Below are 15,414 nucleotides of genomic sequence, written 5' to 3' on the forward strand. Positions count from 1 at the left end.
TGTGTATACCTGCAATGAGTACATACATTAAGCGACATATTGGTTGGGAGAATTTAATTTCAAATTTGTCTGCACAATTATTTCAAATAACAAATGTAGAGCCAAAAATGTACGTGCTGAAAATGTGCATGCAGCTGAAAAAAAAAATAAATCGATTCAGGTTTTCATCAAAATCACATAATCCGGTTGGAACAAAGCGAAGCTGACAAAGTTGAACTCGCCAGATTTTCATTTCTGCGTTACGGTGATCACACGCACCTAATTACGAATAATTTTTTTTTCGTTTATTTATGCTACAATCAGCGCGGTAGCGCTATAAGTAACAGTGATATCCGAGCAACAAATGATAAGTAACACTCCCAAATATTAGATGGTTAGTCACTCTCTTCACTGGAGAGGAGATCACGAGGCCACTGTCTTTTAAGATGTCTTGTCGGGTTGTCAAGAAGAGTCCTAGAAGAAAGATTTTTAGTTAGATTTATATGAGATTGCAAGTTGAAGTGGAGTTTTCTGTATCGTGTTGTAGCAACTTGAGTGATAAGAGGAATGTTAAGGTCAGTGTGTATAGTCTGATTGGAGACAACTTTTTCACGATTTTCGTCAAAATTATTAAATAACAGCTACTAGATCCCTAGAACTACGTCTAAAACTGAATTTCGTTCAGTTTTTGGAACTAATTTTAAGGAGACTATCTTGGTAATTTGTCTTTCTTGGACCCCTTAGTGGAGGAAGTGGACTAGCCACTTCTTCAGGGAACTTGGTGTCCCTGACGGTTTCTCAAAAACAGAAAACACTTACACTGACAACCCCTAAAACTACCAACAGTATAATGTAGGGCCTGCAGAGGTAGTTGATGTGTGCAACTATTTGGGTTTAGCGTACCCTCAGGCAAACTCGAGCTCATCATCACACCCACACTTGTAAAAATTGATCACCCTTTACAATTACACCTTCAATTTGTGAACACTGACACACTTAACTGAAGTTACAACAGACTTTTTAGGTGGTAGTGCTTTTAGTATTACTGCCGTCTTCTAAACAAATCTAATCTAATCTCTTACTGAAATGAGTTTATATTTGTGAAAAAGAATTTGAAAAACATTTATGGGCTACCAAATGAAGGAAACGAACTGTGAACGATATGGATTAACAAAGAATTGAAAAGCTATCTCTGATGATGTTCCTACAATCAGTTGACTTGAAACTAACAGACAGAAGTAGGAAACAATACCTTGTAAAATTGCAGAATAAGTTGGTCTTATATAAACACATTGGCACAAGATGTAGTTAAACCAAGGAGTAGATGGGTAACTGGATGCTAGGGGATTGACAATAGTAGCCGATGGATGGATCTTCTGAAGTCCCACAATCTCACAATGGGCTAGCGCCAGAGTGCGAAATAATGTTTACTAAATGTCTTAAATGATGTTTTTCCTGGAGGAATAGAAAAGAATTAAAAAGGTATAGTTGGGAATGCCCCCAAAAAAATTAATTACGCGAAAAAGTGCAAGTGTTTACCTGTTCAACAAAATAAAAACAGTAACTCTCCAAATATCATAAATTTACATTTACCTGGGGAAAAGTTATTTTGAATAATTTAGATTCACCATTATTCCAACAAATTTTCACTCTCAAATTAAAGCAAGACGTTAGAACCGTTTTTGAAATTATAACAAAAACATAAAGTAATAATAAATAATAAAATAATCTAATAAAATGCAATCTCAGATACGAGGTTTATGTTCACTAAGAAAAAATTACATTGGCTTTCACAGAATCGTAAGACCCTTTTACATCAATAAACAGTAAAATTTAACATTTACTTAATTAATATATTACATACAATATACTAAATTACAAACATATTGGTACAGGAGTAATTGAATCCAAGGATTTGCTGCGTTATTTATCCACCTTCTGAGTTATTAACTGTACAATCTCTTCACAAATAATACTCCTAAAGGTGGATAAATATTCGAAACAAGAATAAGAAGCTTCGGCTATAAAGAACAATTGTCTAAGAAATTAGATTCAATTAAAAAAAATTAGAAATATGAACACGCAAAGAACAGTCAACAATTTACAATATAATAAATGACAAAATTCTTTCCTATGATGTTCTCAATAACTCTCATAGAAACAATGGTTTCTAAATTTTGTATTTTTGCGAACTATTTTCTTTCTGTTTCAAAAGCTATTTTTAAAAAAAAAATCTACTTCAGAGTCTGAGCAAACTTGCGATGCAAGAACATTGCAAGACATCTATTCCTGTGGTAGCCTGCTTCATATTAAATAATGAATACTTAAAATCTAAAATATATCTATTTTTTTTTACAATTAATCCAGTACCAAAATGAAACAATAACAAAATAAAGGTTTAAATTTTTAATCTATTATAAATTCTCAACATAAATTTAGTTTTGTTTTGCACACTTAACGAACCATTTTAAAAATTGAAAATTCAATCTTAATGCTATTAAATAGCACAAAAAATTTTGAGAAAACTTTTCCAATATTATTAAACTATAATCCTTATTTCGACTAAATTTATCCCAAATTGTAGATCCTTTTACATTATCATTAGATCTAATTAACAAAGATTTAAACCCACAATTGTAAAAAATTATATTTGCGAGTTGGCAGAAATTGTATATAGAGTCTAACGGTCGCTTTTCACAAAGGAAAATGGTGATTGCACAATAATGGCTTACTCTCCAAACTATTATTAACCTGAATCAATAATTATTATCGTTGCAGGAATAAATATAATTGGTTATAAACAAGAATCATTGTATTTTCTAGAAAGCTATATTTCTTTTGAATTTTTTTTTTTTTCTATTTTAAACTGGTATTTTTAGTCCAAACCAGTGGTTCCCAAACTTTTTTGACCCATGGACCCCTTTTTATAGTCAAAACTTGCCCACGGACCCCCAAGTGAAAAAGCTACATAAATGCATAGTCTAAAAATTACAAATTTAAAAAAGCATTTTGTTGAAGAAGTATTTATTGAAATTATAACTTTTGTTTAAAATAAAATTTAAAAAAATTAATAATTTGGATGAACGTGATGAGATGTTATGAGTGTATTTATATCCGGCTCAATGTTTGTGAGTAGCAACCGCGAATCCCCACGAGTAATCTTTGGTTCAGGTCTGCCGTTAAGTGTTGACAGTAAGCTACCAAATCTACATCTCTATTTTACAATTTCGAAAGATTTGGAAACTGAGAACGTTCTCCTCTTCCCAAGTTTTGTTTTTACAGAAAACGTTTTGCAACAAACGCAGATATTACGCTTTTAGTTTTGATCAAATTTAATTGGTCACTTTGTTAGTTTCTAATTTCCATAATAATAAAAATGTATCACAGTTTTATTATTTTATATTGAACCTTGCGCGGACCCCCTGACGTTGTTCAGGGACCCCCAAATCAATTTGGATTTTCCACGGACCCCCTGAATGATACCGGGGACCCCAGGGGGTCCGTAGGGACCACTTTGGGAACCACTGGTCCAAACAGTATAATTTGAAATATAGTGGTACCTCGGTTCTCGGCCGCAATTCGTTCCGAAAGTGCGATCGAGAACCAATTTGGTCGAGAACTGAAACAATTTATCCCTTAAGAAATAATGTAAACTATGTCAGTTTATTTCGTTTCCAAGCCCCAGAAATACTGGCCTAATTTTTATATTATGTAAAAACGTGTATCTAAACAAGAAATAAGATCTAAAAGTGTACAAATATAAGACACAACTCGGCTCATCTCGGGTGTTCCGAGTTCTCCAAAGGTTTGTTCAGATTTCAGGACAATATTTTCTCGAATTTCTTGGTCGAATACCGATTTGTTCGGAAGTCAAGTCGTTCGAAAACCGAGGTAACATTGTATTAAGTTTTAGAACTTTATAATATTTTTTATTCGTTGAACAATAACTTGAAGGAAGGCTTCAAGGGGGAAAAACGCTTTAAAAGCGCGGCAAAAATTTAAATATACAAATGTAGCGTTTCCGGCAATGATTGAGCGGTTTCAAAATCCGTAGTTTTCTTTAATGCGACACTTTTTGTTTATTTTCCAGTGGCTCGTCAGTTATGTACGCAGGATTTTATGCCATTCCTTTGATGATCTAGACTGTAACATGGAGGTTTAAACGAGGCAAACTGATTTAATAAAACCTGGAAAACCTTTTCATTCCGTCATCAGTGAATTTGGTAAGTACCATAAGCTTTTTAGAATAAAATTGAAATTCGTCTCGAATTTCTTTTATTGAATCTTAAAATACCGCCTCCAAGCGCTAAAAAAAGGGAGCAGGAAGTTGAGAGTTTTAGGTTCCTCAAAAAACAGAACAGAGCAAGCTGTAAGTAGTCACTCACGACGCAGCTTTCTCGCAAAAAAAAAAATGAACCTATTTTGATTTTTTAAAAAAAATTGTTTTAAAGGAACATAAAAATTAATTAAGGCATAAGTATGCGTACAAACTAAGGGTTAAAACAAAAATCAAAACACCTAAAACGGTGAACACAGGCAAAAATGAAACCATGACTTTCTTATTTTGGGTATAAAAAAAGAAAGCAATTCTAAAAACCCAGGATTTGTTATTCCGAAATAAAATACACTTTTTAAAAATACATTGACACAAAAAAAAAAGAAAACGAAGCTTTTTGGACCAGCCTATTATTGCTTCCGTTCATTGCAATCTCCAGATCTAGCATTATCGAAATTTCCATTTAACTAGGTCACCGTTAAGAGTGTAAAAACATTCTTGAAAATTTAAAGGCCGAGGATTCGCCAAAATGGGAAACGCGTTGATGACGGGTTTTCTAAAACAACTAACACCTATGAACTCTTACCACATTTCACCGAAATATCCACAAATTAATAAAATTTCTTTGAAACTTTTAGCGAGGACAAAGAAACTACAAAATTATTGTTCAAAAACGAGGCACGGCATTAACGTGACATAATGAAAGATATTAAACTTCAATTAAACGCGGAATAGGTTAATAACTGAAGTGGATAGGTGAGTTTAAATGGCCTCAAATTGGGAAAAATTTTGAAGCAGTTTTAGAATGACCATCAATTAATTTTTTAATATTATCTAACATTAAAACTAGTTTTAGAAAAAACTATAGCGAGTTATATTAACTATTGTAATAAAAAATGCAATTTAGTTGGAAATATTGTACATCAATTCTTTAATCCGTTGCCGCAAATGACGGCTATAGCCGTCCTGTCTTTGTTGATATGTAGGCAAACGACGTCTATAGCCGTGATGCACATTTTAATTAATAAAAAAAAGTACAGCGTTAGTACGAAGTGTACTAACGCATACACTTGTTAATTATTGAATTAGTAAAGCAAATGCTGTATAGTCGTCACGACGGTCATAGCCGTCATTTGCTCTGGAAAGAGAAAAAATGACATGATGAGCAAATGACGGTTATAGCCGTCGAGAGGTTTTTTGGAAAAACCCGTGGCCAAATGTGATAATTTTTACTTCCAAACATACAACTTACACTTGATTCCATCTGCCAGTCATAAACAATTGAGAAAAAAAAAGTGTGTTTCTGAGCACGATCATCAAAATAAAAGTGTGCGGCAGCGGGTTAATGGTATTTTCCGCCTGTAATTATCCAATACAAAATGTTTCAACTCTTACCTAAAGTGATCAAATTTGCCAGAAATATTTGCACATTAAACACTTTGGTAGAAACCACCATCTAGAAGAAATACTTCTTTTTAATTCGTCAAACTTATTTCGTTAATTTTTTAAAAGGTCTTTTTTGTTTGATACTAATGCGCGTTTCTTTATTATAATTTAGACTTGAAGGTGGCCAACCCAAAATGATCTTGAGGGCCACTTTGGAAATTCATTATAAGTCTGCGCTTGTAAAATTGTATATCTATTAGACTGGACGGACTTCTATGTGTATAAAAACAGAAGCAACTTAAGAGAGCAAAAACAGTTTTAAGTTTATTTCTTACAAAACACCACACTACAAATAAAAATACTGCACAAAATAAACAAATTTTGTAAAATTATTCAAGGCGGGGGCCACATGCAGAAAAGGGGACCCGATAATGAAAAAAAAGGCGATTCAGATTAACTAGAACTGGCCTAATATGACCTTGCGAAAGAAATTTCAGGTTTCATTCACGATTAACATTGTTTAGGATTTCTTTGATTTTAAGGAAGCATAGTTTTGAAGCCGAACTTTAGTCATTAGGAAATCAATCAATCAAGTTAAAAATGAATAAGTATGGTGCCAAGTAATTTTAAGTCAACATAATCATTTTGAACAGAAACATCTTGAAATTTTCCTAAAAAGGTTAAATAAAATAAAATCATACATTCGAACAGTTTAGGTTTGGTTGATTTTCTGATCACAGATGTATTATTATATTCGGAGCACTAAAATAATCACATCAAGCTACAAAATTTTGTCTTTTTCGCGTAAATCAATTTAACTTCAACAACTGAATTTTACAGCTCACAATGTAATTCTACGGCAGATATAAGTTATAATATATATTTCATCTTCCACTAAATAAGGAACAGAAAACAATTATTACGGCTGTTCACAATTTTCAGTTGATCACTTTAAACTTAAACAGGTACAACCGGAGATATTTTGGTTTTTCTTACTTCAAATTTCGAAAGAAAAAAAAATTAAAATTGTATCGTTAAGTGTGCAAAAAAAAAACAAATTGGAGAGGTTTACCAATATTTTCAAGTAAATGAGAAGCTCTCATTTATCACATCTTGAGAGAGATGCCAAAAAAAATCAAATAATGCGAAAAGGTGTGTTGACAATGAATGTGAAATTAAAATTAAAAAAAAAAATGCATTAAAAAAGAGGGGAGAGTTTCAGCATTAGAGAGGGGTAGCCACGTGGTGCAGAGACTAGAAAGAGAAAGATGTAGCCAACACTCGGTGAGTGTAACAGTGATGGAGATATATTTAGAGAGACAGAGAGAGATGACCTTGGTTAAAGGAGCGCACTTGTTGCTAGGCAGAAAATTATTGAGGTTGCCTTGTGTGTCCACACATGAGCTGTACTCCAACAGATGCCTGGCAACCTGTACCGACCAAAGCACCTGATGAAGTACAATCAACATGCGACACAGAACAAAAAAAAAAAAAAAATATTGCTCTTTTTTGTCCATCAATGATTTACGATTGAATCCGCACCAAAAACTAAAGTTAAAAGATTAACGATAGGATGATGCCCAGTTTTGTTCTTCATATGTAAATGAAGTGTTTGAAAGAAGTCCATTAGTAGTCGCGAATTCACTCCTCTGTTTGCCGCCCCTTAAATCCTGTTTGGAGACGGCGCTGCAGACAGTAACAGCAAGGGCGCGCGCTACTTCAGGTACCTGACTATTAAATGCCCAGTCATCAGTGCCTGAGTAGCGCCCGTCCGTAATGTCACGGTGTTACGTTTTATTTTGATCTTCAAATACTTTCTTCACACAATAATTTGGTTTCTTAGGTCTTCTATCTTCCAATATTATAGTTACAAAATAAAATCTTAACTTTACTTTATTTAAATAAAAAAAAAAATCAATATTTTATTAAAAACGCACAACTAAAACTAGCGACTAAATTAAAAGAAAGATGGAACAATAATCGAACAAACAAACATACAGCAAGAGAAGATTTTTGAGAACTACACGAAAAGGAAAAGATAACATAAAATTGAGGTATGTATGACTAATCACTTGAAAAAGATAAAATTAAAATACTCCAAAGTCCAACGCAACAAATAACATTAATTAGTCTAAAGAGAAATTAGTATCAATACAAAAAAAAATCCAAAACCAATAAAACTATAATTTGTTGCCTTTTTTAAAAATTTTCTTCTAACTACACGGAAAAACTACTGTTCTAAAACTAGGAAGAAATTAACTCAGAAGAAGGAAAATCAAAAAACAATAAAAGAAAACTATTCTATACTAAAAAAATTAAAAACAAAATCATAACCAACTTATCTACAAGTAGGAATATTAACAAAAAATCAAAAAGCTGTTATAAACCCGAAACCCTTAAAAGGGGAACCCTCACTTCTTAAGAATTTTTTTTTTTTGCTTTTTTAATTCTTAAAATCGAAAAAGGGGGAAAAAACGGTAGTTAAGAAACAACCCATGACTCATTTATCAACAAGTGAGTCATATCAATGTTATTCCTCAGATAAAACTTGATCAACTCAATTCTCAGAAGATACTCAGATTCAATTTTATTTATTTTAAGAACCAACGCATAAATTATTCCTTTTTGGAATTGTTCACCACGAATTGAGCGATTCAAAATTCGAAACTATAATTGTCCGGAGAAATAAAGAATCCATTGTCTTTCTTAAAAATACCGGTAAAAATTATTCTATGAATTCAACTATAGAAATATATTGATCAAACAAATACCAGCTTAATACCCCCCATTGATTCTTTGTCAAGAGTTCGAGTGACGTAATTCTGACGCAAAGCCGGGCTGGGTACTTTAGGATTAAAATTAATGTTTCTTTTCATTCTTAATATTACTTTTTTTTTTCTAAAAACCTTTTCTTTACAGAAATACCGGGAAATTAAAGAATTTGACTATAATGAAAATATGGTACAAATCAATTTAAATAACAATGAAAATTGCCATGATCAGAATATAATTTCTTAGAAGTAAAATATAAAAGTTGAAATTAATTCTGTAAAAAAAACACAATTCCTGAAGATCATATGATCTTTAGAAGGAAGGTGACGAGTGGAGGTAAAGGCCGATGACAGTCGGCTAAAGAAGGTAGCCTCCTCGCCGACTGTTCGGTACGCCAGCCACCTATAATTACCCTAAGCTTAAGTATAAATCGAGTCAACTATGCCGAGACAAGTCTTTTTACAATTAAGCCGCACATCACGGATCTGGATACTATACTTTTTATTTTAAATACAAAAGTATTTTAACTTTTGGGGTTTTTAAAGATTAATATGGGTTTCTTTTAGACCGACAAAAAAAAAAAGTTTTGAAAGAGTAGGGTAAAGCAATGGAAGGACACAGGAAGCAAAAATAGCAGAAGCATTAGGGTCATTGAACAGGGGAGACGAGATACAACGACGACGACGATCCAACAAAACTCAGGGGGAGAGCCGAAGAGTGAGAGAGATAGGTAGAAGGGGTCTCTGGGAATACCAAGGGGCCGGTCCCTAACAGTCCACCCGAAGACAGCTGCCACCTATGGGGCTCCGGGTAGCAACAATAACCTAAAAACCGCCCACACAAGTTTAAACCACATTTCTTTAAATATTTCCCTTTAGGTTTGTTAACCGAGCTGTTCATGTTGTGGTAGTGGAAAAACCAAAATTATGCAAAGAAATCCAAGAAAGAGAGAGCAATATTCAAAAAGAAAAAATTAACTGAGTATGAGATCGGCAAGAAACAATATCACTTGCGTAACACGTGACCAGCCGTCTCCCCTTCCACGTCACTCCGAAGTATTGCGTCATTATGCCTGGTCGGTCGCCTAGAATGTGGACAAAAGTTGTGAAATCAGCTGCTAGTTCACAAGGTAACTTTTTTGATGTTTAAAAAGGTGAAAACCTATCCCAAAGGAAAGGTAAATAAGGGGGCCTAATGAAAAGAGAGTACAAATAGGTGTTTGGGTACTTACATGTAAATGCTGATCATCTAATCCGGATATGGAATACTTGAAATGAATCCTTCCTTTTTTGCCGATTGATTTGTATTTTTTTTATATATATATAATTAACACTAAGCACGCAAACTATTTATTTTCTTGAATTCCTAAAGACTGATGAAATCACTATTTTTTTAAAATAAGAAGTGGTGGATAAACACTACTATTCTTGTTCTTTTTGTACAGTGAACGCACTTATTTCGGGCTTGTCGAGTTAGGGAACGAGCGACCTTACTGTTAGGCTTCTGGACTGGAAATGAACACGTTGTCAGCAAGAGGAAGGTACTGCGGTATCCCCACTCCTCCACTGTGTCTGGGTCCTTCACCCCGCCGTCGCGACGGCCTCTCCCTTCCAACCGCCCAGTTCGGCCCCCACTATTCGCCGACACACTTGCAATTTTCTCCTCTCTCACACTCACTGTCCTCTTATCACTCTTTCTCTCTCTTGCACACAACTCGCCCTTCCTTTTACTTCTTTTCTTTATGGTAGTATTTCTTCGGTTCGTTTCGCGGAGTTAGTTGGCTGCAGCTTACATAGCTGGCATACTTGTCCCGTCCGTTCGCCCAACTGACCAGCCCAATATTTCTCTGCCAGTACTTATAGTTGCATTGCCCGCGCGTCACTCGGTTTCCCTATGACTCTCCAATACCCCACGTCACCTCCTAGCATAGCAATCTCCTGGTACCAGTACTGCGAACTATTATTGCCTTTCTCTAACATAATAGACTCATCTATTACATTATTAAAAAATCTGGGGATCAACTGTCTCATAGACTTATCTTTCAACTATTCTTTCCTTTGAGGGAAGTGGACTAGCCACTTCTTCAGAGATCTTGGTGACCTTGCTAGTGTTCTGATCTCACAATATTTATATTGCCACCCAAACTCTTTAGCAATGATAGGTCCTGCAAAGATAGCTGATGTGTGCAACTATTTGGGTTTTTAGCGAACCCACAGGAAAGTTCTAGCTCATCCACGTACGCAATGCATGTATTACTTTCCAAACGCCAGCATAGTATGCTCTTTAGCGAACATTACTCTTTAGCGAGCCACAGTAGACCTTTTAGGTTAATGGATGTAGGTTACAGCCTAAAACTACATTCTATCTTCTACATTCTCATGATTTTAACTTTCAAATTCCTTGTAGAACCGTTCATTAAACTGAAATGTCACTTCAAAGCCAACTATCCCACTATAGCCCAGAATTGCCTTAAAATGAATTTCCTTAGCTTTATGTGTGTAATGTACCAGCAACGTTTGGTGGAAATAAACCTTTTTCGATACAAGCTCAGAAAAGTTGATTATTCGATAAGTAGGAAGTCTACTAGTAGTAATTAAGAGCTAATCCAGTAATAAGGAAAATTTGTTTGAACGAACACACCATAAAATTAAGATAACAAAAATGGTTGGTTTCAGCAAGATCCCACTGAAATTATTGTTCACTTAAAAAAATAAAGCAAATCAATTTTTCGCTTTAAGTATTTAATTGCTTTCAAAGTTTCGATTAAATCAGATAGAAAACAAAAAAGTCTTCAAATTGGACGAATGTATTTACGAGATACTTAGAAAATGTACTATTACAAAGCAGGGAAAGCCCTTAACCTCGTAAATCGATTGCAACGGCTCTCGGAAAATTACAATGACTGTGCTGAAAGAAAAAGGAAAAGCTAATGATTTATAAATAATTAAATTTTCAATTTAACATATTGCAGTTTTTAATTTTTTTGTTTTTACAGATCCTTATTATGGACTTCCAGCATCTGGACAAGGATCCTTACTAATGAGAACAGTGAACCGAAAAAGCTAATCAATTAGGAAATGAAAATCTAAAGTTAGCACTTCTTAAACCAGCTTTCCGCTTGCCCATCCAGCGCCACTCCAGCTTAACTGCAGCGTGATAAAGGTTTTTGGAAAGAAATCAGCCTTAATAAATGGAAGACGACCATTTCTGAGGATCAGGTGAACCCTGGAGTTGTGAGTTCTTCACAAGTCCAGAATATGCTTGGTATAATAATGTTGGAAAAGCTGATATGGTTAAAACACCTTATATAGGTTTACCTTCCAGCACGAAAGTATCCTCCTAAGGATTATCCTTAGCAGAATATCCTATAGATCCTTTAGTAAGAATACACTGCTCGGTACTGTGGTCCAGAAAGGACCTGAAGGAAGGTTTTGTCAAGATTGGAGCGCTCAGATTAGAAGGATAGCAGAGCATGTCTGAAAATCCTTGATTTTATAGAATTCAAAGAGTTACAAAGTCCTTGGAGCAAAAGGAAAACAAGATCAAAGCTCAGGTTTATGACTGTCAACGAGAATTGTTGCAAGTTTCAGGCTAATTTTCAACTGATAGATGTTTTAAGGAAACTTCATCTAGTTTCCAGCTGTTTTGTAGTCTGTTGGAACTGTCAAAGAACCTACTGATCGAAGAAACCCTTAGAATAACTTCATAGATTCAAAATTAGAGATGTCATTGAGTCATTAGACAACTGAAAAATTAGCCACTAATGAACCAATAAGATTTCAATGCATTCGAAATGCAGGGCATTAATAAAATTTCTGCGATCGCTAAATGATAATAGGTCCATTATTTTGCAAAAATTTAATTCTGGTAGCACAAGTTTCGATAATTATTAAGTTTCCAAATTGAAATTAATCATAAAAACCTTAGTAAGAACAATGAACATCAATAGGAGCGAAGGGATTGTAACTAAATGTTAGTGTACCGGATTCAACATGGAGATCCCGGGTTCGAATCGAGCTACCGGCCATAGATTTTTTCTTCTTAAGAGCACCAATATGTTGACGCGTCTAAAATTAAAAAATAATTAATCTGTGTGTAAAAATTATTTTTAAAAAATTAAAATACAACTTGGTAATTTTAATTTTGATTCTTACTTTTGACAATTTTGAAGTCAAAATAATTTAATACTCTAAATTCAATAACCTTCCTAACCTTCTAGGTTAATCTTTTAGTCTAAGTGAAGAGTTTATCTCCTGAATTATTGGATTTAAAAAAAAAAACTGTTATAATGAACATTTAAAGAAAATGTGTTCCCGATCCAGTAATTCATTAGCTCTACTCGTGTGGGCTAAACCTGGATTCAAAAACGAAAATTTAACTTCCCACATTTGTACATTATATAACTATTCGGTAAATCTTTACAATAGCATCTCTGGCTATTGTCGAACTTTCATTTAATCATGTAACAGTCTTGGTGCTCGTTTGATGAAAAATAAATAAAATTTGGTGCCTAGGAGTGTAAATTTTGCAAGTGACCTCTATTTCGTGCAAACAGTTGCTATATTGCTCCTAATTCAATCAAATCATTTGATATTTTCTTCCGTAAACAGTTACAAAAAGTAAAATTCCAAAGCATGTTAACAAGAGATTATAACCTTTGCCTTTTACCAGAGAGAATGTTTTCATTTTAGTTTTTTTCTTTCTTTTTACAGATCCTGTTCTGGAAACAGTTTTAATTAGGCTAAAGTGAAGATTTCATGGAATGAATAGCATTGAAACTTGCAACCTTTCACTTTAAATAGTTGATTTGCATTAAAGAGTAAGTTTCTAACATGGAAAAACAAATTAGATCATCTTTTACATTTTAAATATTTATATTTAACATTCTATTAAATTAACATAATAGATTTGTAAGTATAAAAAGTGATTCCATGGGTGTTACTAATCACTGAGATAACTGAAGTATTTAAAGCTGATTCATGCAACATGATTTAACAAAATAATTCTTCATTTTTTCTAGGTAAGGTAAATTGCTAGTCCAGGAAAAAAAAAACAAAAACTAAATCTTAGCAGTCATTGCACGTTTACACATTTTAAGAATTAGTCACAGTCAGTAGTGATAAAAATTGGTGGTTAAAAGTCATGTTAGACAATGTGGAACAATAAAACGTCTCAAATTCTAACTGACATACTTGAGATCTTAAAAAGGCTAGCCATTATCATCAATATGTTTAATAAAGGAATCAAATAAAGCAGAGAACAGTAGTTTACAGGTAAGAGGTATTTTTAATTTCAGTGCCCACGACAGTTGACATTAAATAAGTCTCATCTTGAAATGAGTTTCAATTAAGAGTAAAAGTTAAGAGAACGGATTGAATAAATGATGTGCCAATGCGCGAAGTTTGCGGATAGTCCTGACTTACACCTCAACATCCCTAAGGGGGAAAAAAAATTGTGGACCTTTTCCCAGAAGCAATCCCCCGGCTGCCCTACAATACTTGAAGATATCGTAGCTTCATCATCCTCTTGAGTATGACCCTCCAGAATTCACCAAACTTTCTGTAGGTGATCTAATTGATGTTACGTTGTTTACCTAACTTCCTCATCGCAATTTTGGAACCCATTACTGGTCGCTCTACAGGTTCTGAGCAATCTCAATGGAAACAGAAGCGTGTCCAATCAGCTCTAGGCTTAAAATCATAATTGCCATTCACTTAGAGAGAGCAATAGTATTTCTCGCGCTCCTAATACCTTTTAGAGTCTGGAGCCCCTTACAGTCTAATTCTTTGTTTCCATGATTTTTACTTGAACAATATAATGCACTGAAAATATTTTATTGAGAACAAACATTTTCATTTTTTTTCTCTCTTAAATAATGAATATTTTCCATTTGTGAGATATTCAAAAACAAATAGGTGAACAAATATTTACTTTTCAATAATTAACACAGTTTTTTTTCCTAATAAAGTACATTTGCCAACAAATAAAGGGATAACCCTAATCCTATTATAATTAGGGGCTCAACAGGTTTAAACACCAATTTTCTGACGACATTATATTGGGCTAGTAATACAAATATTGTGTGATTGCTGTGGAATTAATACCTATAACTTTTTCATAATTTATAATATGCTTTCTAAAGTTGAAATCAATGTTATTTTAATTTGAAATGAAACTTAGTAGCTTCAGTTAAAATTTATAATTAATTTTTCAAAATTGATGATTTTATTTCGGATTGACAAATCCTAACCTTAAGTAGTTTCTAAGATGTCTAAAATGCAAACTCTCCTACATTTTTTCTTTTTTTTTTTGTAGAATCCTAATAGAAAGTTTTGCCTTGTTTAAAAATTCTATAAATTTTTAAAGATAATAAACATATGTTGGATAAAAATGTCGGAATTTTTGAGAGTGTAACCTCCATGTGCAACAGATTCCTCTCATTCGTGGTTCGCACCCATATTAAATCAGCCAGATTGGTACACAATGAATGCGAGCCGAAACGTTTGGCAGTTAGAGAATGACGATTTTTTTTTTCAGACCTACACCAGATTAAAACTAGACATGATGTAATGAAAATAAGCTAATGGAACCCAAGAATAAATTTCAAGTTGAAGTGATACATTGCAGTTAGCGTATGTATTGTAGATTAATAGGTGTAGAAGTTATCTCGTAAGTTTTCACCCTTACTCATTATAGTCTATTAATTATTTTCGTTTTTATGTCTCAGAACATTTATTTCTGGTGAATTCATGTTCGAAAAGTTGACACTATCGCAATAATTTCCTTTTACCTTAAAAGGAAATTAAAAAGTATTTAATGATATTTACTTGAGAACTTAAGTGACCGTGTGTTTGATAATACTTACAGTAGAAAGGGTATCTTAAGGTGTTCACTTAGCTTTGTTTCCCCTAATTATAAGGCACTTAGACATAATGTTATACACATTACCTAATGCATACAATGCATGTGGATAACTTCCAAATGAACAAAGAATTACATTT

At 33.5% G+C, this 15,414-nt stretch overlaps 1 long non-coding RNA gene across 4 annotated transcripts in view; it reads right to left on the reverse strand.

Moving 5' to 3' along the window:
• The window catches only part of LOC141451445 (uncharacterized), a 351,563-nt gene extending 341,276 nt beyond the window's left edge, over window positions 1-10,287 (reverse strand). The window contains exon 1 of one of the 4 annotated variants that reach the window (XR_012456790.1): window positions 9,645-10,287. This is a non-coding gene — a long non-coding RNA (uncharacterized lncRNA). The remainder of the gene's footprint in view (window positions 1-9,644) is intronic. The other 3 variants (XR_012456788.1, XR_012456801.1, XR_012456793.1) reach the window with 3 other exon arrangements.
• Window positions 10,288-15,414: the final 5,127 nt, after the last annotated feature.

This window comes from Rhodnius prolixus, unplaced genomic scaffold (assembly GCF_049639745.1).
Source record: "Rhodnius prolixus isolate KJV_2025 unplaced genomic scaffold, Rpr scaffold_8, whole genome shotgun sequence".
Lineage (NCBI taxonomy): Eukaryota > Metazoa > Arthropoda > Insecta > Hemiptera > Reduviidae > Rhodnius > Rhodnius prolixus.